We start from the raw sequence: 26,389 nt of genomic DNA, 5'->3' as shown, positions 1-26,389 counted from the left end.
CACTCCCCTATCCTGACACCTAGGAGAGCAAATGAGAAGTACTGAAGCCAGGCACAGCCAGGGAAGTAGCATTTTGGCTGACAGCAGAAGTCTCTTTATTACTCTCATGCAGGGGCGGACTGACCATTTGGAAATTCGGGCACTGCCCGAGGGCCCGGGGTCAGTAGGGGGCCGCATGAGATGCCCCTGGTACCTTTTTCATAGGCTTTTTTGAGTATGGGCAAGGACAGAGGGGCCCCATGATCCCCTATTTCCCAGGGGCCCCATGAGTTGTCAGTCTGCCCCTGGGTGTAAGAGCAATGAGGAATTTGTACATTTTAACAAGATTTTAATGATTTTGAAAAATCTTATGTTTTGGAATAAACTTGGCTTGGCTTCTCTTTTGAACAGAAGTTCACAAATTTAAAAAAGCAACTCTGTGGACCAGCTTATCATCCATTGTTGTTTTTGCTAATGTAGACCAGCTCAGTGGGTACAGGATATAAGTCAGGGGTGGGCAACTGTGGCCCTCCAGCTGTTGTAGAACTACAAGTCCCATGAGGTACTGCAAAACTGACAGCTACAAGCATGACTCCCAAAGGCAGAGGCATGATGGGACTTGCAGTTCACCAACAGCTGGAGGGCCACAGTTGCCCACCCCTGATATAAGTAATCACCAAAAAAAAATCTCCCCAGTTTACTGGTAAAGAAATATAGACAAGCAAGATGGATGTAGACAGACCAGATATTACATCAACATCTGATACCCCCAGCCACTCATCCTCAGGGGTGGGTACCTGGTTGGCTGTCTTGGGTATTTTTCAGCCAATCTCTGTTGCTTCATTAAGTCAAGTCCCACCTTGACAGTTTTTTTGACTGCTTTCTTTCACTGCATGACCATGCAGGACTAGATGATATGATCATTTATGCCATAAACACAATTATTTGGTAGTAGGATTGTGGCAGATTCAGCAACGTTCTGGAGTTACACTTCACTTCTAAAGGGTAAAAGAGCTTTATTTTTCAATACAAGTCTGCACTGAACAATAAAGTTGATTCTACCCTTTTGAAGTAATGTGTGACTCTAGAACTTTGCTGAATTGTGTGTGGGAGGTACAGACCCTGGAGGAGCGAGCACCTGTGAGCTGGAGGTGAGTATTGCAGAGGTCTTCAGGGCTTCATCTTTTGAAGGTAACAGGATTGTGGCAGACGTCTGACAGCCAATAATATCTATTGTTACCTTAATCCCTTAGGATAAACTATGAATCTCTGAAACTCTTATTATTATTATTATACAGTATTTATAAAGCGCCAATAGTTCGCTCAGCGCTGTACATTACAAAGGGGGACAGAACATGTGACAGAACAATACCAATACAATGCAAAACATGAGGGGATTGATGATGGCTCTATATAAATGCAAGGCAGTAATAACAGTCATAAGTCTAGCAATGCCTGATGCCAAAACTTGTTCAGCAGAAGTGTGTCCACCATGTAGTCGAGCAACTACAGGGCCACCAACAATGTGGTGCAGATATAAGGCAGAACAGGGCAGATAAACTGGGCTGGGTTGAGGTCTAGTACTTTGTAACTTGTTTGTGGTCTGACAGTCTCTTGAAACTCAACAGCAGTCTCTTGTAACTTGAAAGCTGTTATAAAGTGTGTCTTTAAGGTAAAACCTTTTCATTTTAGTATCTGGTAGAGTAAAGAAGGGTTAAGGTTTTTTATTGCTGTCTGTGTCCCCATTGCGGATATTCACCCCTCTATTTGTACTAGTGACCATTGTCGCCAGGAACCAGGGGCGGACTGACCATTCGATCACTCGGGCACTGCCCAAGGGCCCTGGGGTCAGTAGGGGGCCCATTGAAATGCCCCTGGTACCTTTTTTATAGGCTTTTTTGAGTGTGGGCAAGGACACAGGGGCACCATGATCCCCTATTGCCCGGGGCCCCATGAGTTGTCAGTCCGCCCCTGCCAGGAACAAAAGATAAGGGGCAATATCCAGTGGGGATACATGTTTTTTGGGCTTCTGTCGTTCTTTGGGAGAGTTCCTCCAACTTCCTGTTGCCTATTTGGGACAGGAAGTGAAACATAATTTCCCCAATAGTACACAGTCAGCAAAATTAACTTGGCAAACATTTAACCTTTCTCTACTCTATCCAAAACTAAAAAAATGAAAAAATGCTTTCAATTTCAACTCAAGCTAAAACTTGCTGCCAGGCTCATCCACCTTACCAACCATTCAGTGTCTGCTACCCCTCTCTGCCAATCCCTCCACTGGCTTCCACTTGCCCAATGAATAAAATTCTAAATACTCTAGTGTACGTCCGGCGAGACGGACGTGTCTCGGCGAGCTCCTGCTCCCCCGGCCTCAATCCGCTGCCATCTGGGCGGCAGCGGACCCTGACGGGGGCCCCACGACCCTCCGGTCCCTGTTCGCCAGCCAGGGAAGGCCACTGGACCTTTCTCCCGGAGCTCCGGGACTTGCGGCCTACCCGGCACCTGAAGCCGCGGCCTCGATTTTTGGCGCGGCCGACCAGGATCGCCGGACATCAGCCCGGACTACTGCCGCTCCGCTCCTCGGTCCCCGCCGATCAGCCAGCCTCTCCAGGGCCCCCCTCACCGACTCTGGGTCCTTCCCCGACCACCGGGTACCAGATCGCCCGGAGCAGCCACTGGATGGTCAGCTTAAGCACCCCTGCGCCCCTACCGCTGCCATCAGGGCCCATCCGGGCCCCTGTGCCTGCTGCTGAGGTCCCCACCAACACCCACAGTCACTCCGTCCCTCCAGCGGAGCTCCGGCGGTTTGCAGCAGCTTGAGGCCTACCACGGCACCCGAAGCCGCGGTGTTTCCTGCCAGCCGTGGCTGGAATCGCGGCGGGACACCTCCGCTCCTCCGGGAAGCTACCACCACCACCAACGGTCCTGCTAACCCAGGAGGGATCCACCTCCACCCCGACGCTCCAGGACACCAGGTACTTCACCAGGGGCGCCCACTACCCACCAGGGAGCCCAACCACCATCACACCGCCAGCCTCCAGGGACTCACTCAGGGATCCCACCATCCACCTGAAACCCCAAACCACCAGGGACCCTAAGCCACTATCCCTCCAGGGATCGCTACTACCCCACCAGGGATAGCACGGCCACCATCCCACCGGGGATCCCCTGCCCACCACCCCACCTGGGACTACCAGCCAGCCACCACACCAGGGACCGCTTGCCCAGCACCCTGCTTTCCGGCACGCTATTCCCTCTGGCGATGCCCCGGCGACTAATGGCCCACCACGACCCTTGAAGCCGCGATCTCTCCTACCGGCCGCAACAGATCACGGTTGAGCACAAACCACGCAGGGCCAACGATCGCTACCGCAACGCCCCGCTCGACCCTGATGACGATCCTTCAACACCTTCAGCGCCTCACGACGCCGAGCCCTCAGCACCCGACGCCTGGCCTCAACAACCCCAGTCACCGAGCCGCCAGCATCACCAGTCGCCGTGCCTACCATCGCCCCCAGCCATCGCACCCTACGACCCCTCCACTAGCCGAACCACCGTACCCACTGAAGACATGCCACAGCACCCATGGTCGCCAGCTTACTGCACCCACAGACTGCTGCCAACCAGCTGCCGCCCTCCACCCTCACTCTACCCCTACAGAAGGACTCAAATGACTCCCCCACGGTAATACAGATTCCCCACACCACCTTGCCCTGACCTGTATCCCTTCACCTCCCCTGACCCAACTGTCACCCCACACACCCCAACATGCCTCCTGCACTCCTCCTCCTCATTTTCCTCTCCACCATCCCAAAAATCACCTCCCTCTACCCGCCTACCCCCCCAAAACAGCTCTACATTGCCCCTTCACTTCTCCCCTCTCCCCACTACGGCACTCACCACCTCCTCCTGCTACTCCACTCCCCCGTCGACCCACGTGCCACCACTATCAGACCCACACGCTCCTACACTTCCCATCCCCATGCCACCTTCCTCACCCTTCTCCTATCTGCTGGGGACATCTCCCCGAACCCTGGCCCCTCGCCACCTCACCCCTCCTCTAGGGATCCCCCTGCTCCCGCCAGCTGCCGTAACTAGAGATGAGCGAATCGAACCAGGCGAACCGGAATTCGAGTCGAATTTCAGGAAATATTCGATTCGCGGCGAAACCGAAATTTTGCCTACTTCGGGTGCGCGAATCGAACATTTCCCGATCAGCCGGCAAAAGTGTCCCTGCAGTGAGCTCCGCTATTTCTGACAGTTCTCTGACAGAAGGAACACATGTTTAGCGGTTGAAACATTGTATCTATTAGTTTACATTTAGGATACAGATGTTTCAACCACTGTACATGTGAAGAAGCTGTGAGAGAACTGTCAGAAATAGAGGAACTCTGCACATACACTTTTTGCCGGCTTGGAATTATTCTTCTTTTCATCCTACTTCTTCTTCTTCTTCATCTTCATCCTCAGAAGAAGAGGATGAGGATGAGGATGAAGAAGAAGAAGAAGAAGTAGGATGAAAAGAAGAATAATTCCAAGCCGGCAAAAAGTGTATGTGCAGAGTTCCTCTATTTCTGACAGTTCTCTCACAGCTTCTTCACATGTACAGCGGTTGAAACATCTGTATCCTAAATGGAAACTAATAGATACAATTTGTATCTATTAGTTTCCATTTAGGATACAGATGTTTCAACCGCTGTACATGTGAAGAAGCTGTGAGAGAACTGTCAGAAATAGAGGAACTCTGCACATACACTTTTTGCCGGCTTGGAATTATTCTTCTTTTCATCCTACTTCTTCTTCTTCTTCTTCTTCATCCTCATCCTCTTCTTCTGAGGATGAGGATGAGGATGAAGAAGAAGAAGTAGGATGAAAATAAGAATAATTCCAAGCCGGCAAAAAGTGTATGTGCAGAGTTCCTCTATTCTGCAGATACACTTAGAGGAGCTCTGCACATACACTTTTTGCCTGTTTGGAATTAATCTTATTTTCATCCTACTTCTTCTTCTTCTTCTTCTTTATCCTCATCCTCAGAAGAAGAAGAAGAGGATGAAGAAGAAGAAGAAGAAGAAGAAGAAGTAGGATGAAAATAAGAATAATTGCAAGCCGGCAAAAAGTGTATGTGCAGAGTTCCTCTATTCTGCAGATACACTTAGAGGAGCTCTGCAGATACACTTAGAGGAGCTCTGCACATACACTTTTTGCCGGCTTGGAATTAATCTTATTTCGTCCTACTTCTTCTTCTTCTTCTTCAGCCTCATCCTCATCCTCAGAAGAAGAAGAAGAGGATGAGGATGAAGAAGAAGAAGAAGAAGAAGAAGTAGGATGAAAATAAGAATAATTCCAAGCCGGCAAAAAGTGTATGTGCAGAGCTCCTCTAAGTGTATCTGCAGAATAGAGGAACTCTGCACATACACTTTTTGCCGGAAACCGCTGTATGGAGGGAATGTCCCAGAACTGTCATAAATAGTCTATTTCTGACAGTTCTGGGACATTCACTCCATACAGCTGTTTCAACCGCTGTATGGAGGGAATGTCATAGAACTGTCAGAAATAGACTATTAATGACAGTTCTGGGACTGTCCTTCCATACAGCGGTTGAAACATTGTATCTATTTGTTTCCATAAATGGATCCATTTATGGAAACAAATAGATACAATGTTTCAACCGCTGTATGGAAGGACAGTCCCAGAACTGTCATTAATAGTCTATTTCTGACAGTTCTATGACATTCCCTCCATACAGCGGTTGAAACAGCTGTATGGAGTGAATGTCCCAGAACTGTCAGAAATAGACTATTTATGACAGTTCTGGGACATTCACTCCATACAGCGGTTGAAACATTGTATCTATTTTTTTCCATAAATGACATTCTGCAGATACACTTAGAGGAGCGCTGCAGATACACTTTTTGCCGGCTTGGAATTATTCTTATTTTCATCCTACTTCTTCTTTTTCTTCTTATGAGGATGAGGATGAAGAAGAAGAAGTAGGATGAAAATAAGATTAATTCCAAGCCGGCAAAAAGTGTATCTGCAGCGCTCCTCTAAGTGTATTTGCAGAATGTCATTTATGGAAAAAAATAGATACAATGTTTCAACCGCTGTATGGAAGGACAGTCCCAGAACTGTCATAAATAGTCTATTTCTGACAGTTCTGGGACATTCACTCCATACAGCTGTTTCAACCGCTGTATGGAGGGAATGTCATAGAACTGTCAGAAATAGACTATTAATGACAGTTCTGGGACTGTCCTTCCATACAGCGGTTGAAACATTGTATGTATTTGTTTCCATAAATGGATCCATTTATGGAAACAAATACATACAATGTTTCAACCGCTGTATGGAAGGACAGTCCCAGAACTGTCATAAATAGTCTATTTCTGACAATGTTTCAACCGCTGTATGGAAGGACAGTCCCAGAACTGTCATAAATAGTCTATTTCTGACAGTTCTGGGACAATCACTCCATACAGCTGTTTCAACCGCTGTATGGAGGGAATGTCATAGAACTGTCAGAAATAGACTATTAATGACAGTTCTGGGACTGTCCTTCCATACAGCGGTTGAAACATTGTATGTATTTGTTTCCATAAATGGATCCATTTATGGAAACAAATACATACAATGTTTCAACCGCTGCATGGAAGGACAGTCCCAGAACTGTCATTAATAGTCTATTTCTGACAGTTCCATGACATTCCCTCCATACAGCGGTTGAAACAGCTGTATGGAGTGAATGTCCCAGAACTGTCAGAAATAGACAGAAACTGTCACAGAACTGTCCTTCTTCTCATCCTTCTCCTTCTTCTCATCCTTCTTCTCATCCTTCTTCTCATCCTTCTCCTTCTTCTCATCCTTCTCCTTCTTCTCATCCTTCTCCTTCTCCTTCTTCTCATCCTTCTCCTTCTTCTCATCCTTCTTCTCATCCTTCTCCTTCTTCTCATCCTTCTCCTTCTCCTTCTTCTCATCCTTCTCCTTCTCCTTCTTCTCATCCTTCTCCTTCTCCTTCTTCTCATCCTTCTCCTTCTCCATCTTCTCATCCTTCTCCTTCTCCTTCTTCTCATCCTTCTCCTTCTTCTCATCCTTCTCCTTCTCCATCTTCTCATCCTTCTCCTTTTCTTTCTTCTCATCCTTCTCCTTCTGCTTCTCCTTCTCCTTCTTCTCATCCTTCTCCTTCTTCTCATCCTTCTCCTTCTTCTCATCCTTCTCCTTCTCCTTCTTCTCATCCTTCTCCTTCTTCTCATCCTTCTCCTTCTTCTCATCCTTCTCCTTCTTCTCATCCTTCTCCTCATCCTTCTCCTTCTTCTCATCCTTCTCCTTCTCCTTCTTCTCATCCTTCTCCTTCTCCTTCTTCTCATCCTTCTCCTTCTCCATCTTCTCATCCTTCTCCTTCTCCTTCTTCTCATCCTTCTCCTTCTTCTCATCCTTCTCCTTCTCCTTCTCATCCTTCTCCTTCTTCTCATCCTTCTCCTTCTCCTCATCCTTCTCCTTCTCCTTCTTCTCATCCTTCTCCTTCTCCTTCTTCTCATCCTTCTCCTTCTTCTCATCCTTCTCCTTCTCCTCATCCTTCTCCTTCTCCTTCTTCTCATCCTTCTCCTTCTCCTTCTTCTCATCCTTCTCCTTCTTCTCATCCTTCTCCTTCTTCTCATCCTTCTCCTTCTTCTCACCCTTCTCCTTCTTCTCATCCTTCTCCTTCTTCTCATCCTTCTCCTTCTTCTTCTCATCCTTCTCCTTCTTCTCATCCTTCTCCTTCTTCTCATCCTTCTCCTTCTCCTTCTTCTCATCCTTCTCCTTCTCCTTCTTCTCATCCTTCTCCTTCTCCTTCTTCTCATCCTTCTCCTTCTCCTTCTTCTCATCCTTCTCCTTCTCCATCTTCTCATCCTTCTCCTTTTCCTTCTTCTCATCCTTCTCCTTCTGCTTCTCCTTCTCCTTCTTCTCATCCTTCTCCTTCTCATCCTTCTCCTTCTTCTCATCCTTCTCATCCTTCTTCTCATCCTTCTCCTTCTTCTCATCCTTCTCCTTCTTCTCATCCTTCTCCTTCTCCTTCTTCTCATCCTTCTCCTTCTTCTCATCCTTCTTCTCATCCTTCTCCTTCTTCTCATCCTTCTCCTTCTCCTTCTTCTCATCCTTCTCCTTCTTCTCATCCTTCTCCTTCTCCTTCTTCTCATCCTTCTCCTTCTTCTCATCCTTCTTCTCCTCATCCTTCTCCTTCTCCTTCTTCTCATCCTTCTCCTTCTTCTCATCCTTCTCCTTCTCTTTCTTCTCATCCTTCTCCTTCTTCTCATCCTTCTCCTTCTCCTTCTTCTCATCCTTCTTCTCCTCATCCTTCTCCTTCTTCTCATCCTTCTCCTTCTCCTTCTTCTCATCCTTCTCCTTCTCATCCTTCTCCTTCTCCTTCTTCTCATCCTTCTCCTTCTCCTTCTTCTCATCCTTCTCCTTCTCCTTCTTCTCATCCTTCTCCTTCTTCTCATCCTTCTCCTTCTCCTTCTCCTTCTCTTTCCTCATCTCCAAGGGCATTTAAATTAAAGGTACAGTGTTCTGCACTAATTTAAAGGCTCTCTGAAGCCTAGAAACCCTTTTTATAAGTCATCTTCGTAGCGAAGAAATTCGCATCGAATCGAATTTCACACTGGAATTCGCCGAATCAGCCGAATCGAATTTTTGAGAAATTCGCTCATCTCTAGCCGTAACCCCCTCAACCTCATATCTGTGCCCCTTCTCCCCGCATCCATCCCCCCTCTCTCGGTTGCACTCCTGAACGCCCGCTCGGTCTGCAACAAACTTACTGCCATCCATGACCTCTTTATCTCCCGCTCCCTTAACCTCCTAGCCATCACCGAAACCTGGGTACAGGCCACTGACTCCACCTCCCCTGCGGCACTCTCCTATGGAGGTCTCGTCTGGTCCCATTCACCAAGACTGAGCGGTCACAAAGGTGGTGGGGTCGGCCTGCTCCTATCACCGCTGAGCACCTTCCAGGTCCTCCCTAATCCTCCCTCCCTAACCTTCTCCTCCTTCGAGGCTCACTGTATCCGGCTCTTCACCCCCATCCCCCTAAGGATCGCAGTGATCTACAGGCCGCCCGGATCCATACCCCGCTTCCTGGATGACTTTGCTGCCTGGCTTCCCTTCTTCCTCTCCTCTGAGCTACCAACCATCATCCTCGGGGACTTCAATATCCCCATCAATGACAACAGCCTGGCTACTTCCCAACTCCTCCACCTAACCTCCTCCTTCGCGCTCACACAGCACACTCAATCCTCCACCCACATCATTGGGAACACCCTGGACCTCGTCTTCTCCCACCTCTGTACCCTCAACCAGTTCTCTAACACCCCCTTCCCTCTCTCCGACCACCACCTCCTCACGTTCTCCATCTCCCCTTCCCCTAACTCCCCCCCCCCCAGAGCGCCAAACCATCACCAGCCGCAACCTCCGCAACCTGAACCCGGCCCCCCTCCACTCAGCTGCCGACCGCTTACACGACAGCATCCTTCCACTGTCTTGTCCTGACCTAGCCACTAACACGTACAACGACTCACTATCAGCTACCCTAGACTCTCTGGCACCCCTAACCACACGCTACATCAAACCCAGACCGCTCCAACCCTGGCAGAACGACCACACTAAATGCCTCAAACGTCGCAGTCGCGCGCTAGAGAGACTATGGCGCAAAACCAGGTCCCCCCGTTCATTCTCCCTCTACAAATCTGCCTTCCTCACTTACACCTCCTCCCTCCACGCCGCCAAGCAGGCTTACTTCGTAAACCTGATCAACACCCTCTCCTCCTGCCCTCGCCGTCTCTTTTCCACCTTCAACTCCCTGCTCCCCCCCCCCCTCCTCCACTCAGTACCTCACTCACCGCCCACGAAATTGCCACTCATTTCCACAACAAAATTGATGCAATCCGTCAGGACATAGTCAACACGCAATCTACCTCCCCACCTAGCCTCCCCCCCCCTATCTCCCCCTCATCTCTTCCCTCCTCTGACCTCGCAACCGCTCTGCCCCCCTCCACACCCAAGACCCCGCTTACCGTAACCCCACCAGCTCTGCACTCCTTCAGCCCTACTACCACTGAGGAAGTCACCAGGGTCTTCTCAGAAGCCCGCCTCACTACCTGCCCCCTGGACCCTATCCCCTCTCGACTCCTCCAGTCACCCCCCTCTTCCCTCATCTGCTCCCTCACCCACATCTTCAATCTCTCCCTCTCTACCGGCGTATTCCCCTCCCCCCTAAAGCATGCGCACATCACCCCCATACTCAAAAAGCCCTCCCTGGACCCCTCTGACCCAAACAACCTCAGACCCATCTCCCTGCTGCCACTCACTTCCAAACTCCTGGAGCGCTTAGTCTACAACCGCCTAAGCGCCCACCTAACTGACAACAACCTCCTTGATCCACTACAGTCCGGCTTCCGTCCCCTACACTCCACCGAAACTGCCCTCCTCAAAATCACCAACGACCTACTAACCGCCAAAGCCAAAGGCGACTATTCTGTCCTCCTCCTCCTGGACCTCTCCGCGGCCTTCGACACAGTTGACCACCCCCTCCTCCTTAATAAACTACTCTCCCTTGGCATCAGAGACACCGCTCTCTCCTGGTTCTCCTCGTACCTATCCCGACGCTCCTTCAGTGTCACCTACAATGGTGCCACCTCCCCCTCACTCCCCCTCTCTGTTGGGGTCCCCCAGGGCTCTGTCCTTGGACCCCTTCTCTTCTCCATCTACACCTCCTCCCTTGGCAAACTCATACACTCCCACGGCTTCAACTACCATCTCTATGCTGATGACACTCAAATTTACCTCTCCACCCCTCACCTCACCTCCACTTTCTCCGCCCGCATCACTCACCTCCTAAACGACATCTCTGACTGGATGTCGCTCCATTTCCTCAAACTCAACCTCTCCAAAACCGAGCTTCTCGTCTTCCCTCCTGCCCGCGCCCCCCCCCCCATCCTATCCATCACTACTAACATCACCACCGTCAATCCCGCCTCGCAAGCCAAAGTCCTTGGAGTCATTCTGGACTCTAACCTCTCCTTCCAACCTCATGTCAAATCACTCACAAACACATGCAGGCTCCACCTCCGCAATATCGCCAAAATACGCTCCTTCCTTACCCCAGACACCACTAAACTACTTGTGCACTCCCTGATTATCTCACGCCTTGACTACTGCAACTCCCTCCTCACCGGCCTACCCCAGTGCAGGCTCTCCCCGCTTCAGACCATCCTCAACTCAGCGGCTAGACTCATCCACCTCACCACCCGCTCCACCTCTGCCACCCCCCTCTGCCTCTCCCTCCACTGGCTCCCTATCGCCCAACGCATCAAATTCAAACTACTCACTCTGACCTACAAAGCCATTCACAACACTGCCCCTAACTACCTCACCAACCTGATTCCCAAGTACCACCCTACCCGTACCCTTCGCTCTTCACAGGACCTCCTTCTATCTTGCTCCCTGGTCTCCTCCTCACACGCACGTCTGCAAGACTTCTCCAGGTCCTCCCCCATCCTCTGGAACTCACTACCCCAACCCATCAGACTGTCACCTTCCCTCCTCACCTTCAGGCGCTCCCTGAAAACCCACCTCTTCAGGGAAGCCTACCCCACCCTCACCTAACTGCTGCTCTCCTTCATTCCTCCTACCACTCCATCCCCCACAGCCACTTCCTCCTGTACCACTACCCCCTCCCTCCTAGATTGTAAGCTCGAAAGAGTAGGGCCCTATAACCCCTCGTGTGCTGTTTGTAGTTGCTGTAATGTTTCATGTATTGTCCCCCCCTCTATTGTACAGCGCTGAGCAAACCCTTTGGCGCTATATAAACTCAATGTAATGTAATGTAAATACTAATAATAACTTACAAAGCCATCCACATCTTTTCCCCCAGCTACATCACCAACCTGGTCTCAAAATATCAACCAAACCACTCTCTTCGATCCTCCCAAGACCTTCTGCTCTCTAGTTCCCATGTGAGCTCCTCCCATGCTCACCTCCCGAGCTTCTCCCATCCTATGGAACTCCCTACCCAATCTGTCCGGCTATCTCCTAATCTATCCACCTTTAGATAATCCCTGATAACCTTTCTCTTTAAAAAAGTCTACCCTGCTTCTAAACTAGTAAACTGCCTTTTATTTCCTCCATCAACTCATCCCCCCCACAGCTATTACCTTTTGTATCACTCAGCCCTTCCTCCTAGATTGTAAGCTCTAACAAGCCGGGCACTGTTTCCTCTTGTACCAAACTGTATTGTAACTATATTGTCTACCTTCATTTTGTAAAGCACTGCGCAAACTGTTGGCATTATAAAAATCCTATATAATAATAATCTTATATATTGTATTATGTGTATGGGTGAGTGCCTGTTCACTTACAGCTCCAATGACACCCAGTATGCCAGAGTGTGACATTATATCTCAGAGACACAGAGAGCAGTAAAAACTGGACACAGATTCTAAACAGAGATGAGGGAACAGTTGTAATTTGGCTATATACTTTAAAAACTCTGAACTAAATTTGGAATTTCTGAACCAGGCTCTAAAAAAGTGTACGTTACAGAGCAACAAATTATGCAAATTGTACAGAATGGTTTGGGAAGCTCCTGACTCCTTGTCTAATGAGATAATTGAGCCAAAAAAAAACAAACATCAGGGCCCACTGCTGAGGAATACATAGAAAGTATGGGGGCCTGGGGAGACTGCCATTCAGGCTAATGGAGCCCAGAGAACAGCAGAAGCCAATAATAGGCAGGAACAGACTCTAGTGTAGTCCTTGGTCCCTTTGTCCCAGAAGACTTTTTGAAATCTAAACTGTTAAAACAACACTAAAATTTGGACTTGACTCAGATCATCCAAGTTCATGAAATTTGGTTTGCATCTAATGCTATCTAATATTTGAGTTTACCTCACATTCTAACCCTTCCTCACTGTATAATAAAAGTCTAAAAAAATCTTCTTTTTGGTGGAAGTTGGTCTTTAACACTTTCTTGCCCTGTATCAGCTATCCTTTGCATCAGGTAAGTAACTCTGTAACGTTACTTGTAAGATTGCAGTCTAACCTGACGGCTCTTTAGCAATGTCGTTATCTTGTCTCCTGTGTCTAATATTGGGACACTCATATCCTACAAGGAAATTGAACTAGATTCATATAGATCTGTCTGGCCACCTGTTTCTTTGAGTCTACTCAAGCTCTTGCTCAATCCCCAAGGAGGAGGAGTGTATTAGTGTATTACCCAAAATGTTGTAGCACCTTCCTAGAATAGGTTGCTAGAAAGGTTCAGGTAAATCTAGTTCTTTAGCTCCTCTGTAATCACTTAAGTATAGTGTGAGTATTTTTGGCTGTTCTGGGTTTCACTATCTGCAGACTCAATGGCTTTCACCTGCCTTCTAGTGGATTCTAGAATGTAGTGGGTTGGAAGGGGCAGACCCTTGGTCTGAATATTTATGTGGTCTCAGCCAATCCCTGAGAGGGATGGTGACCAGTAGGTGGCTGAGGAGTGCATAAATAGTCTGGGACCTGGAACAGCAGCGTTCTTGTCCAGGAGGACACTCCAGCCTGAAGGACTGCTGCTCTTCTGGGCTGTATAGCTGAAGTTGCAGATGTTCATTGTGGTTCTAACTCAAAGGGGGCTATTTTCTGAATATAGCTGGAGCCAAATCAAGGGATTCCACTGAGGATCTGGTCTGGAAATTCAAAGGAGAAGTGTCTGGCTGATATTGGACAGAGGTATCCAAATATCAGAGGACATTGTGAGTATAGGCCTGAATGTAGGATCCTAAAGACTGTTCGCTGTTACTATCCCTCTGAGTATTTGCTCCAGTGCTGCAGGTTTGGGACCTTTCCTTTACCTTGGGGTCCCAGATTTTCTCATTCCCTAGGGTCTGTCAAGAGGAGACTATCCTAAGGCGTTTAGACAAAGCAGAAAGTGTCCTCTGATTTTTTGCACATGTTCTGGAGTATCCCACAGCTCCTTGCACCCCAACCAAGTTCAACTTGCATTAAAGCATATAAAGTCACCCTAGGTCTGATCACTGAGCTGTGAGACTGTCTGTGCTGCTGTGTGCCTGGCTGCTTCTACACCAAATTAGTAAGAGAACGTGGGACAAACTAGCGAGTCTGTCAGGGAGCTACTGCTACAATGTGCAGGCTGTTTTATGTGGTCATATTACAAACAATTCAAAGCAACTTTGCATTTGGTTTAGTGCTTATTTTGTATCTCTTGGCTTTGAATCATTTCTGAGTACCCACCATTCTTCTCTGAACCTGATCAGGCTCTGTATTTACAATATATTGTTTTCAAGGTATTATTTCCAAGTAGTTCAAAAAACTACATATCTACAGTGTCTTGAAAAAGTATTCATACCCCTTGATATTTTCCACATTTAGTCATGTTACAATCAAAAACATAAATGTGTTTTATTGGGGTTTTATGTGATAGACCAACACAAAGTGGCACATAATCATGAAAGAAAATGATAAATGGTTTTCAAACTTTTTTTTTACAAATATCTGAAAATGGTGGTGTGCATTTGTAGTCAGCCCCCCTTTATTCTGATACCCTAACTAAAATCTATTGGAGTCAATTGCCTTCAGAAGTCACCTAATTAGTAAATAGAGTCCACCTGTGTGTAATTTAATCTCAGAATAAATACAGCTGTTCTTTGAAGCCCGCAGAGGTTTGTTAGAGAACATTAGCGAACAAACAGCATCATGAAGGCCAAGGAACACACGAGACAGGTCAGGGATAAAGTTGCAGAGAAGTTTAAAAGCAGGTTTAGGTTATAAAAAAATATCCCAAGCTTTGAACATCTCACGGAGCACTGTTCAATCCATCATCCGAAAATGGAAAGTGTATGGCACAACTGCAAACATGGCCGTCCACCTAAACTGACAGGCCGGGCAAGGAGAGTTTTAATCAGAGAAGCAGCCAAGAGGCTCATGTTAACTCTGGAGGAACTGCAGAGATCCACAGCTCAGGTGGGAGAATCTGTCCACAGGACAACTATTAGTCGTTCACTCCACAAATCTGGTCTTTATGGAAGAGTGGGAAGAAGAAAGCCATTGTTGAAAGAAAGCCATAAGATGTCTCTTTTGCAGTTTGCGAGAAGCCATGTGGGGGACACAGCAAACATGTGGAAGAAGGGGCTCTGGTCAGATGAGACCAGAATTGTACTTTTTTACCTAAAAGCAAACCGCTATGTGTAGCGGAAAACTAACACTGCACATCACCCTGAAAACAACATCCCCACCGTGAAACATGGTGGTGGCCGCATCATGTTGAGGGGATGCTTTTCTTCAGCAGGGACAGGGAAATTAGTCAGAGTTGATGGGAAGATGGATGGAGCCAAATACAGGGCAATCTTAGAAGAAAACCTGTTAGAGTCTACAAAAGACTTGAGACTGTGGCTGAGGTTCACCTTCCAGCAGGACATCAACCCTAAACATCCAGCCAGAGTTACAATGGAATTATTTAGATCAAAGCATATTCAAGTGTTAGAATGGCCCAGTCAAAGTCCAGACCTAAATCCAATTGAGAATCTGTGGCAAGACTTGAAAATTGCTGTTCACAGACGCTCTCCATCCAATCTGACAGAGCTTGAGTTATTTTGCAAAGAAAAATGGGCAGAAATGTCCCTCTCTAGATGTGCAAAGCTGGTAGAGACATCCCCAAAAAGACTTGCAGCTGGAATTGCAGAGAAAGGTGGTCCTACAAAGTATTGACTCTGGGTGGCTGAATACAAATACAGGCCACACTTTTCACTTATTTATTTGTAAAAAATGTTGAAAAACATTTATCATTTTCCTTCCATTTCACAATTATGTGCCACTTTGTGTTGGTCTATCACATCAAATCCCAATAAAATACATTTACGTTCCTGGTTGTAACATGACAAAATACTATTTCAGTAAGAAAGACCAATGAGATAAGGCAGACTGGCTACCAAGAGACAACATAGGTTCCTCTAATGACAAGAGAACACCTGACTTTCAAAAAGATCATGAAGTGTGTGTGCTAAAGGAATAAGAGATTGGACTCTCAGATGAGAGTTGGGCAAGCAGACTGTCATGTTATCTCACAAAGGTGGTTGAGATAAGGTGGTTAACCAATTGTTATATGACCTACTTTTATTTTTTACAAACATTTTAATTTTTGTGAAAAAATAATTCTTTAATGGAAAATGTTTTTTTTTGCAACCACACCACTTACTGAAGCAGGTGTTATTTTCTTTTAAAGAATTTTATTTTGTAAAATCATTAAAATTTTTTTATTAGAAATAAAATAGGTGAGGTTCAAAATAGTCAAGTTGCGGTAAGGCGATGAAATAACAAGCATTGGAAAACAATGTTTACATGGTATAGGTGACAGAGGATCAGGAAACTGTTACATTTAAAGACCTTGAATAAAAGTTAAAATGTACTGTATATCCAGAATATGATCTCAACAAACAAACCCAAGGTCTACAGACAATGCTATGTAATAACATATTTCCCATGGGTGATAGAATATCATAACATTTAATTAGAAGATGAATTTAACCGCAGTATTATATTTTACCCTCAGAGTTTTCCCAGCTTTGCATGTCTAGAACACTTTACTTTCAGTCTCTTTAAGCACTGATTTAAGATGATTTTTAATTCTCCAAACAACTTTTTTTAAAATAAAATACCAACTTTTAATATAACCAACTCCAGACCTTATGCTTTTCTCTCTGAAATCGAAAGTTTTTATTCCTTTCTGTGCCCCTCTAGGTTGATTCATCCTCTGGTGATCTTCTAATGGGGACACTTTTTCCAGTGAAATCTGAAAGAAAGGATTTATCTTATTTTAGAGAGATTTCCTTTTCCATCCTGTTTTGTCTACAGGACAGAAAGTGAAGATAATTTTTCCCCATGGGACACAGACAGTGAATAAAAAATGTAATGTTCTATTGGCTCCTTGAAGTGGATTATCCCTGTGACTGGACCTTATGGTAATGATTGATGACAAGGATTCACTTCCTGGTCTCCTCCCCACTCCTTATCCTTATACCCCTTCCAGTACCATGCCAACCTAGATCTTGTTTTCTTCTCTTGTTTCTTCTTTTTTCCACTTTGACTAAATTTTAACCTGTTGCTCACGTCAACCATAATCTCCCTTAATATGGCCCTTGCTATATGGCCTTATGCTAAGTAACCTATTTCCAGGGCAGCAGGCAGAGCTGGAAACAACCCTACACCCTACCATATTGCCATTCCTGTACGCAGGCACTTCACATTTGAGTACTAAAAGGAGCCTCTGTTTGTCAAACTCAACCACTTCTGGGAAAAGCTATGCACTTATGTTTTTATGTTACTTACACAACTTGCATGTCTTCATCTCTTGGCAATATACCAGCCTTTCTCAACCTTTTCAACATGGAGGAACCCTTGAAATAACTTTCAGATTCTAGGGAGAAACATGACTATATCTAAATTCATGATACATTAGTGTGATGGTCAGTGGGAAAAATGCTCTACACACTTTCGGTCATTGCAAAGAATTACCCCCTTACAGATAGCTAAAAAGATCAATGGTGTCAGTGGGAACTTATCTGAGATGCAGAAATATCTCATTGCTCAAGGAAACCATAGCCACCTATGGAGGAACTCTAGGGTACCATGGAACCTTGGTTGAGAAACCTTGTGATGTATAATATCCAATTTACCATAATTGCTATGACTTCCTATACTCTAATGCAGGCTTTCTTGACCAGGTTTCTGTGGAACCCAAGGGTTCCTCCAGAGGTTCCTTGAGTAGTAGGCAACAATTTTTTTAGCTATCTGTAAGGGGGAGAGTCTTCCCAATACCTACAAATGAAAGAAGCATTCTTCTAATAGACCATCACACTAATGTGCTGTGAACGTTTGATATATTAATTTTTAGTGGGGGTTCCCTATCCATGGAAAGTTATTTAAAGGGTTCCTCCATGTTAAAAAGGATGAGAAAGGCTGCTGTAATGACATTATAAACCCATCAATAAAAAACATTGAACAGAAAAAATAACTTGATGGGGTTTTTAATTCCTCCCTACTGTATCCAAAACTAGAAAAAAAGATTTGATGTAGTTTAAATATATATATTCTAAACCTCTATATACAAAATCTGAAAATGAATGTTATATATATATATATATATATATATATATATATATATTACATCCAAAAAGCATTCACAGCGCTTAACTTTTGCCACATTTTGTGTTGTTACAGCCTTATTCCAAAATGGGTTAAATTAATTTTTTTCCTCAACATTCTACAAACAATACCCCATAATGACAATGTGAAAGAAGTTCGTTTTGAAATCTTTGCAATTTATTAAAAATAAAAAACGAAAAAAACCACATGTACATAAGTATTCCCAGCCTTTGCTAAATACTTTGCTGAAGCCCCTTTAGTATCAATTACAGCCTCAAGTTGTTTGGAGTATGATGCTACAAGCTTGGCACACCTATTTTTGGGCAATTTCTCCCATTCTTCTTTGCAGTACCTCTCAAGCTCCATCAGGTTGGATGGGGAGCATCGGTGCACAGCCATTTTCAGATCTCTCCAGAAATGTTCAATCGGGTTCAAGTCTGGGCTCTGACTGGGCCACTCCAGGACATTCACAGAGTTGGCCCGTAGCCACTCCTTTGTTATGTGGGCTGTGTGCCTAGGGTCGTTGACCTGTTGAAATATAAACCGTCGCCCCAGTCTAAGGTCCAGAGCACTGTGGAACAGGTTTACATCAAGTATGTCTCTGTACATTGCTGCATTCATCTTTCCTTCTATCCTGACTAGTCTCCCAGTCCCTACCGCTGAAAAACATCCCCACAGCATGATGCTGCCACCACCACACTTCACTGTAGGGATGGTACTGGCCAGGTGGTGAGCGGTTCCTGGTTTCCTCTAGACATGATGCTTGGCATTCAGGCCACAGAGTTAAATTTTTGTTTCATCAGACCAGAGAGTTTTGTTTCTGCTGGTCTGAGAGTCCCTCAGGTGCCTTTTGGCAAACTGCAGGTGGGCTGCCATTTGCCTTTTACTGAGGAGCATCTTCCGTCTGGCCACTCTACCATACAGGCCTGATTGGTGGAGTGCTGCAGAGATGGTTGTCCTTCTGGAAGGTTCTCCTCTCTCCACAGAGAAATGCTGGAACTCTTTCAGAGTGACCATCGGGTGTTTGGTTACCTCCCTGGCTAAGGCCCTTCTCCCTCGATCGCTCATTTTGGCTGGGTGTGCAGCTCTAGGAAGATTCTTGCTGGTGCCAAACTTCTTCCATTTATGGATGATGGAGGCCACTGTGCTCATTGGGACCTTCAATGCTGCATAAATATTTCTATACCCTTCCCCAGATCTGTGCCTTGATACAATCCTGTCTCTGAGGTCTACGGGCAATTCCTTGGACTTCATGGCTTGGTTTGTGCTCTGACATGCACTGTTAACTGTGGGACCTTATATAGACAGGTTTATGCCTTTCCTAATCCTGTCCAATCAACTGAATTTCCCACAGGTGAACTCCAATCAAGTTGTGGAAACATCTCAAGGATGATCAGTGGGAACAGGATGCACCAGAGCTCAATTTTGAGTGTCATGGCAAAGGCTGTGAATACTTATGTACATGTGGTTTTATTTGTTTTTTATTTTTAATAAATTGCAAAGATTTCAAAATGAACTTCTTTCACATTGTCATTATGGGGTATTGTTTGTAGAATGTTGAGGAAAAAAACGAATTTAATCCATTTTGGAATAAGGCTGTAACATAGCAAAATGTGTCAAAAGTTAAGCGCTGTTATTACTTTCTGGATGCTCTGTACATATATATGATAAACCTTTATATTGACATTATTACATTATAAATATAATACATATTAGAACTATTACTATATTTATTAGAACTATATACTATTATTATAACTGTAAATCAGATCGTATTTATTGTCTTTTTCTGTACGTAGCGTGCCCAATGGTTATATCTAAATGGTTATATATAAGTTATATCTTGTTGGAACGCAGTACTGTATATTTTGCTCTGGAATCAAAATTAGCCACCTCTGAGGTCTCATCCTTGCTGCTAATTATCAAGTACGCTCTTTAACGACAATACTGCGCTCTTACAAAAGGCGGGCGAACTCAACCCCTGTTTTCGCAATGTCGCCAAATAGATGTGACATAAAACCTCACTGAAATACCATCCAATCTCCCCTCCCGAATAAGAGCGGCACCTTGGCTCTCCGATCTGCTCCAGCCGTTGTATAATTACACTCCATAACGAGTAGATTTGTTACACGCACCCCTGACAGTCGGCTTCAGTTTAATTCTAGCATATTTAATTGATCAAATCATAAGGGTGTGCGGTGCGGAGCGTTATACCGCCAAGGACAGGTTTTTGTTTAACAATACATATTATTATCTTCCATTCTCTTCAATGCCTTTTGTAGTCTCTCACTTACCACTTCCCATTTGAAAATGTTAAAATGCCATGATAAACAGGGCTGTACAATGAGTTATATAGTCATCAAACTCAATTCCAAGAGCAGAGCTTTATGAAAAATATACTGTAGGTTTTTTTTTTTTCCCTCCTCCTGTCTTGCTATTGCTTATGCATTACCCCCCAGGCCTTGTCAGCACAGCGATCTGCTATGTGTCACCCTGTCTAAATCCTCCTCATCATCAGATGTCATACAGCTACTCCAAAACAGTTTGGAACAAGAATTGCCTGGTTCCTCAAGTTGCTGTTGATAAAGAAAAAGGATATTCAGCATTATTTGTATCAAATGCCTGTGAGGAGCAGGTCCTGTGCGGTGTTATTATCTGCCTGGAGAAGCTTTGGACTGTAGGCAGTTTGTGAAAGGCTCTAACATGAAGTTCTGCTACAGAGAATTACCGCTAAAGTCGAGGTGTATTTTATACAGTCGCTTGAAGGTCATCGGATGTTTTTTTTTGGCATCCAACCCACAAACAGAAAAAAACACAGGATATCCTATAAAAATGATGTCTTCTGATCCCATCTGCAATGACAACTAGTAAGGAATCGTCTAATTGAGGCTCCATTCATACTTTGCCTAGTGGCAACAAACATTCCCCCGTGCGATTTTCAAAGTGCAATTCTCACACGATTCCATGTGTCACGCTTAGGGCAGCCAATGCGTGTTTGTCACCCATAAGAAGTTCCTGCTCCTCTTTGGCAACAGGCTTCAGGCGCGTTTTACCGCGATTGCAGCAAGATTCTGTTGTATGGTAATCCTGGCAAAATGCACTTCATTTGGGCTAGCATTTAGAATGAATGGTGTGTTTTGAAGCCATTGCTTTGCGATCTGCAACTGCGGCTCCAGATTGCAAACTATGAGTAGGGCATGGGCACACCGTAATCCGGGGTTCAGCAACCTGTCAATCCCATTCTACTCATCGATCACGGGCCAGTGATGGGCAGACAACAATACCTCCTTGCCGACCCCTGGAAACTGGACAGCAGGGGTGACATTTACTGGAATCAAGCTCTATTTTCCTCCTGCAGCAGCTGAAAGTAGACTTCTCCTCCTCTCCCTCCCATCAGCATTCAGCTGCCACAAGAGGAAAATAGGGGGTATTAGTACCATATATGGTGCCCCCATTCTTTGTATTGCCCAGGCTCCCCTGTGTGCCCCACTGGTTCTCCCTCCCCTCCCCCCCACCCCAGCCCTGCCAGCTTCCCCTCCTCTCCCGCTGGCTGCTGCGGTTAATCGTTTCAGGATGGAGAGCAGGAAAGGGGCCGGTAAATATGTAATTCACCAGCCCCTTCCTTTTCTAAATAAACATGATGAGTGATCAGCTCTGATCACTCTCTGTGTTCATTCATAACTGAAGCATAGTAAACTGTGTTTATCAGAGAGCACTTCCCATTCATTCACTGTCCAGTGCAGCTGAGGTTTCAGAGAAAGGGACTGGGGAATTTCAGTCCTCAAAAGTGAGACTTCAGGGGTCTGTTTAGACCAGCAATGGGCAAACTACGGCCCGCGGGCCGTATACGGCCCGGCGGACCTTTTTAATCCGGCCCGCGGAGCGTGGCAAACATCGGCTGTCAGAATGTGTGTAGGCGGGGCAGCGTGAGGAACGTGAGGGGAGCGAGGCTCCTCTCACAGTCCGCCCTGAAGACCGGAACGGCGCGGGAACACGGCGAGAGGAACGCGCGGAGCAAAGGTAAGTGAATTGACACAGGGGGGACTTGGGGACTTACTATGGGGAATGAATTACTATAGGGGGGATGAATTACTGTAGGGGGGATGAATTACTATATGGGGGATGAATTACTATGGGGGATGAATTACTATGGGGGATGAATTACTATATGGGGGATGAATTACTATGGGGGATGAATTACTATATGGGGGATGAATTACTATATGGGGGATGGATTACTATGGGGGATGGATTACTATGGGGGATGAATTACTATGGGGGATGAATTACTATGGGGGATGAATTACTATATGGGGGATGAATTACTATGGGGGATGAATTACTATTGGGGATGAATTACTATATGGGGGATGAATTACTATGGGGGATGAATTACTATATGGGGGATGAATTACTATGGGGGATGAATTACTATATGGGGGATGAATTACTATATGGGGGATGAATTACTATGGGGGATGAATTACTATATGGGGGATGAATTACTGTGGGGGATGAATTACTATATGGGGGATGAATTACTATGGGGGATGAATTACTATGGGGGATGAATTACTATATGGGGGATGAATTACTATGGGGGATGAATTACTATATGGGGGATGAATTACTATGGGGGATGAATTACTATATGGGGGATGAATTACTATGGGGGATGAATTACTATATGGGGGATTAATTACTATGCTTACTATGGGGGAATATTACTATACTTACTATGGATGACACATACACATCATTCATCTACTCTTGGTCCGGTATGGTGTCATGTAAATGGGGTCCCCACTGGCTGCTTCTTGATTGTAATGCTGTCAATACACGTATAGATTATTAATTTGAAAATTTCCATTTTAAGAATGTTTGTTCAATTTTCTCATCTGTAGTGGGGTCAAAACAATGTTCATCTTCAAGCACAGTGACAAAATAATTCAGTGGTGCAGAAATGGACATTTTTCTTGAATGAACAAATTTTTAGGCAGTGTATGTGGTTTTCATTCAGGAATTACATTCATTCCGAAATCGAATGGTAAATGCAAGAGAAATTAGTCTGAGAACTGGAGCTGTCAGTGCCTGCTCCTTGATTGCAAAGTAGAACATATGTATATTAACATCTATGGCTTGACGACCAATGCCTGAGAGCGTCAATCTACAGACAGCAGATGGGGTTAAAGAGCATAGCGAGGAACTAAAATTTCCAGCAGTTCCATTATACACAAAATAATTTTTGGAGTCTGGTTCACCAAGCTGTGGTGTCACCTATCACCTGCTGAATGCGGTATATTGAATATCATCATCACATGACTAACTACTGCTAGAAATACCATGACCTGAGTAAGGCTTGATTCAGATCTGTGTGGGTGGTGGCTCTGCCTTCCCTGCGTGTTCCAGGGACACGGGAGTCTATTAAAATGAATGGGCTCTCATGCCCCTGCAAATCGCAGCCCGTACATATGTGAACCAGGGCTTAATGAGAACCTTCATTGACATCATCATATTTTATTCTTTGATTTAGGAAAAAAGAGAACTTTTTTGGCAAGCTTTTTTGTTGGTTGGAAAAGCCAGATTGTGTTATAGTGTCCCCTTTATACCTGTAGTTAATAATATAAAAAGTCAGTAGGGTGGCAAAGCAAGCACCCAGAGGTGGCTGTGTATAGTTTTAATTGTCTTCTACAGTGCTCAAAAACACCTGAAATGTCCTATTACATAAATACTGACTTTGTCTCGAAAGTTAGAGAGTTAGGGCTCGTTGACACTTGACTGTTTTACCGCCCCTATAGCGTTTGGCAAGCGTTGGTCCAGCGTTTGCGGAGCATTTTTTAATGGTGTCACAGCTCCGTAAACGCCCCGCAACCGCGCCGCAAATGCCGGCCGGGTGTTTGCGGAGCGGCACCATAGACTAGAATAGGAGGCTTCGGCGCCTCCTGACTCGACCAGAGGCGTCCGTTTTGCCGCGACGCTAACGCTCCCGTTAGAACAGCACCATGTGCTGCAATGTGCAGAACTGTCAGAGGTATTTGGGAAGGGGTAACATCGCTTCCCAAATGCCTCTCTGCCGCCTGCACACAACGCTAGTGTGAACGTAGCCTTAGCAATTGCTTAAAGCTGAGCTCCGGGCATAATATGATTTAGTGAACTATACTGTATTCCTCAATAATCACAAAGGTAAAAAAAAGTCAATTTCTGCCTACCAAATGCCTTTACAAACCTGGATATTATCTGGTAAAAGTAATGAGGACTTCAGCACCGTGCTGTACATAGCAGAAGAGACAATGTCCCTCACTTTGAAGAGATTTGCTTGGTACATCCAGAGCAATTTATACAGCTATCCATCTAGAGCCTCTGGTTTATATGCCAGATACAGCCTTTGTATAGAACCATTCATCCAATTGTCCACCCAGAGCCATTAGTTTACAGCCCAGAAATAGCCTATATATAGAGCCAATTATCCAACTGTCCATCCAGTGCCTCTGTTTTATAGTCCAGATAATTTCTAAATATAGAACCATTTTTCCAACTGTACATCCAAGGCCTCTGGTTTATAGTCCAGATACAGCCTATAAACAGTACAGAGTCAATTATCCAACTGTCCATTCAGTGTCTCTGGCTTAAAATCCAGATACGACCGACATTTAGATCCATTTATCCTACTGTCCATCCAGATTCCCTGGCTTATAGTCCAGATACAACCTACAGTTAGAGCCATTTATCTAACTGTCCATCCAGAGTCTCTGGTTTATTGCCTAGATAACCCTAAATATATAACCATTTATCCAACTGATGATCCAGACCTCCATCCAGACCCAGTGGCTTATAGCCCAGATATATCCTAATTATAGAACCTTTTATCCAACTTTCCATTTACAGCCTCTGGTTAATAGCCCAGATACATCCTACATATGGAGCCATTTACCCCAATGTGCATCCAGAACCTCTGGTTTATGCCTCAGATACAGCCTGACGATGACGACACCAGAAATCTTAAGCGACATAGTCATGCGCAGGAGCGATTGTGGCGTAAAACCAAATCTCACCACGCTTTCACCATATATAAATCTGCTTTCTTAACATACAATTCCTCCCTCCATGCTGCCAAACAAACCAACTTTGTCACTCTCATCAATAGCTTGTCATCCAGTCCTCGTTGTCTCTTCTCTACTTTCAACTCTCTGCTTTCTCCACCTCTACACCACTCACTGCTTACGAGTTTGCAAATCATTTCAAAAACAAGATTGATGCAATTCGTAGGGACATCACCACTGCACAGACATCCATCCCACTTAGCATACCTTATAATAAACATCCCTCAACACTTTCCTCTTTTGACCTTGCTACTACCGAAGAGGTCACTAAGGTTTTCTCAGAAGCCCATCTCACTACCTGCCCCCTGGATCCTGTCCCCTCACAACTACTACGGTCACCCTCTTCTTCCATCCTATGCTCCCTCACTCACATCTTCAATCTCTCCCCCTCTAACGGTGCCTTCTCCTCCACTCCAAAGCATGCACACATCACTCCCTTACTTAAAAAACCCTCCCTGGACCCCACCAACATGAACAACTTAAGACCCATCTCCCTGCTCCCTTTTACCTCTAAACTCTTAGAACGCTTAGTCTACAATCACCTGAGCTCCCACCTCACCGACAACAACCTTCTTGACCCTTTACAGTCTGGCTTCCGCTCACTCCACTCCACTGAAACTGCCCTACTAAAACTCACTAATGATCTACTAACTGCTAAAACCAATGGCCACTACTCCGTACTCTTACTACTCGACCTCTCTGCGGCTTTTGATACTGTTGACCATCCCCTCCTCCTCAAAAAACTCCACTCTCTTGGCCTCCAAGACTCTGCTCTCTCCTGGTTCTCCTCCTACCTATCACAGCGCTCCTTCGGCATTACCTATAACTCTGGCAACTCCTCTCTACTCCCTCTTTCTGTAGGGGTCCCTCAAGGTTCTGTCCTTGGACCCCTACTCTTCTCCATCTACACCTCCTCCCTTGGTCACTTGATAAACTCCCATGGCTTTAAGTACCATCTCTATGCTGATGACACACAAATCTATCTTTCTACCCCTCACCTCACCCCTTCAGTCTCCTCTTGCATTACTAACCTACTAAGCGACGTATCGGCATGGATGTCAGTCCACTTTCTCAAACTCAATCTTTCCAAAACTGAGCTCTTAGTATTCCCGCCAACCCGTGCTCCCTCTTCTGACTTCTCAATC

This window comes from Staurois parvus, unplaced genomic scaffold (assembly GCF_062004578.1).
Source record: "Staurois parvus isolate SC_StPar_1 unplaced genomic scaffold, SC_StPar_1.0 ptg000697l, whole genome shotgun sequence".
Lineage (NCBI taxonomy): Eukaryota > Metazoa > Chordata > Amphibia > Anura > Ranidae > Staurois > Staurois parvus.
The sequence above is the reverse complement of the archived record's forward strand: the minus strand, read 5'-3'. Positions refer to the sequence as shown.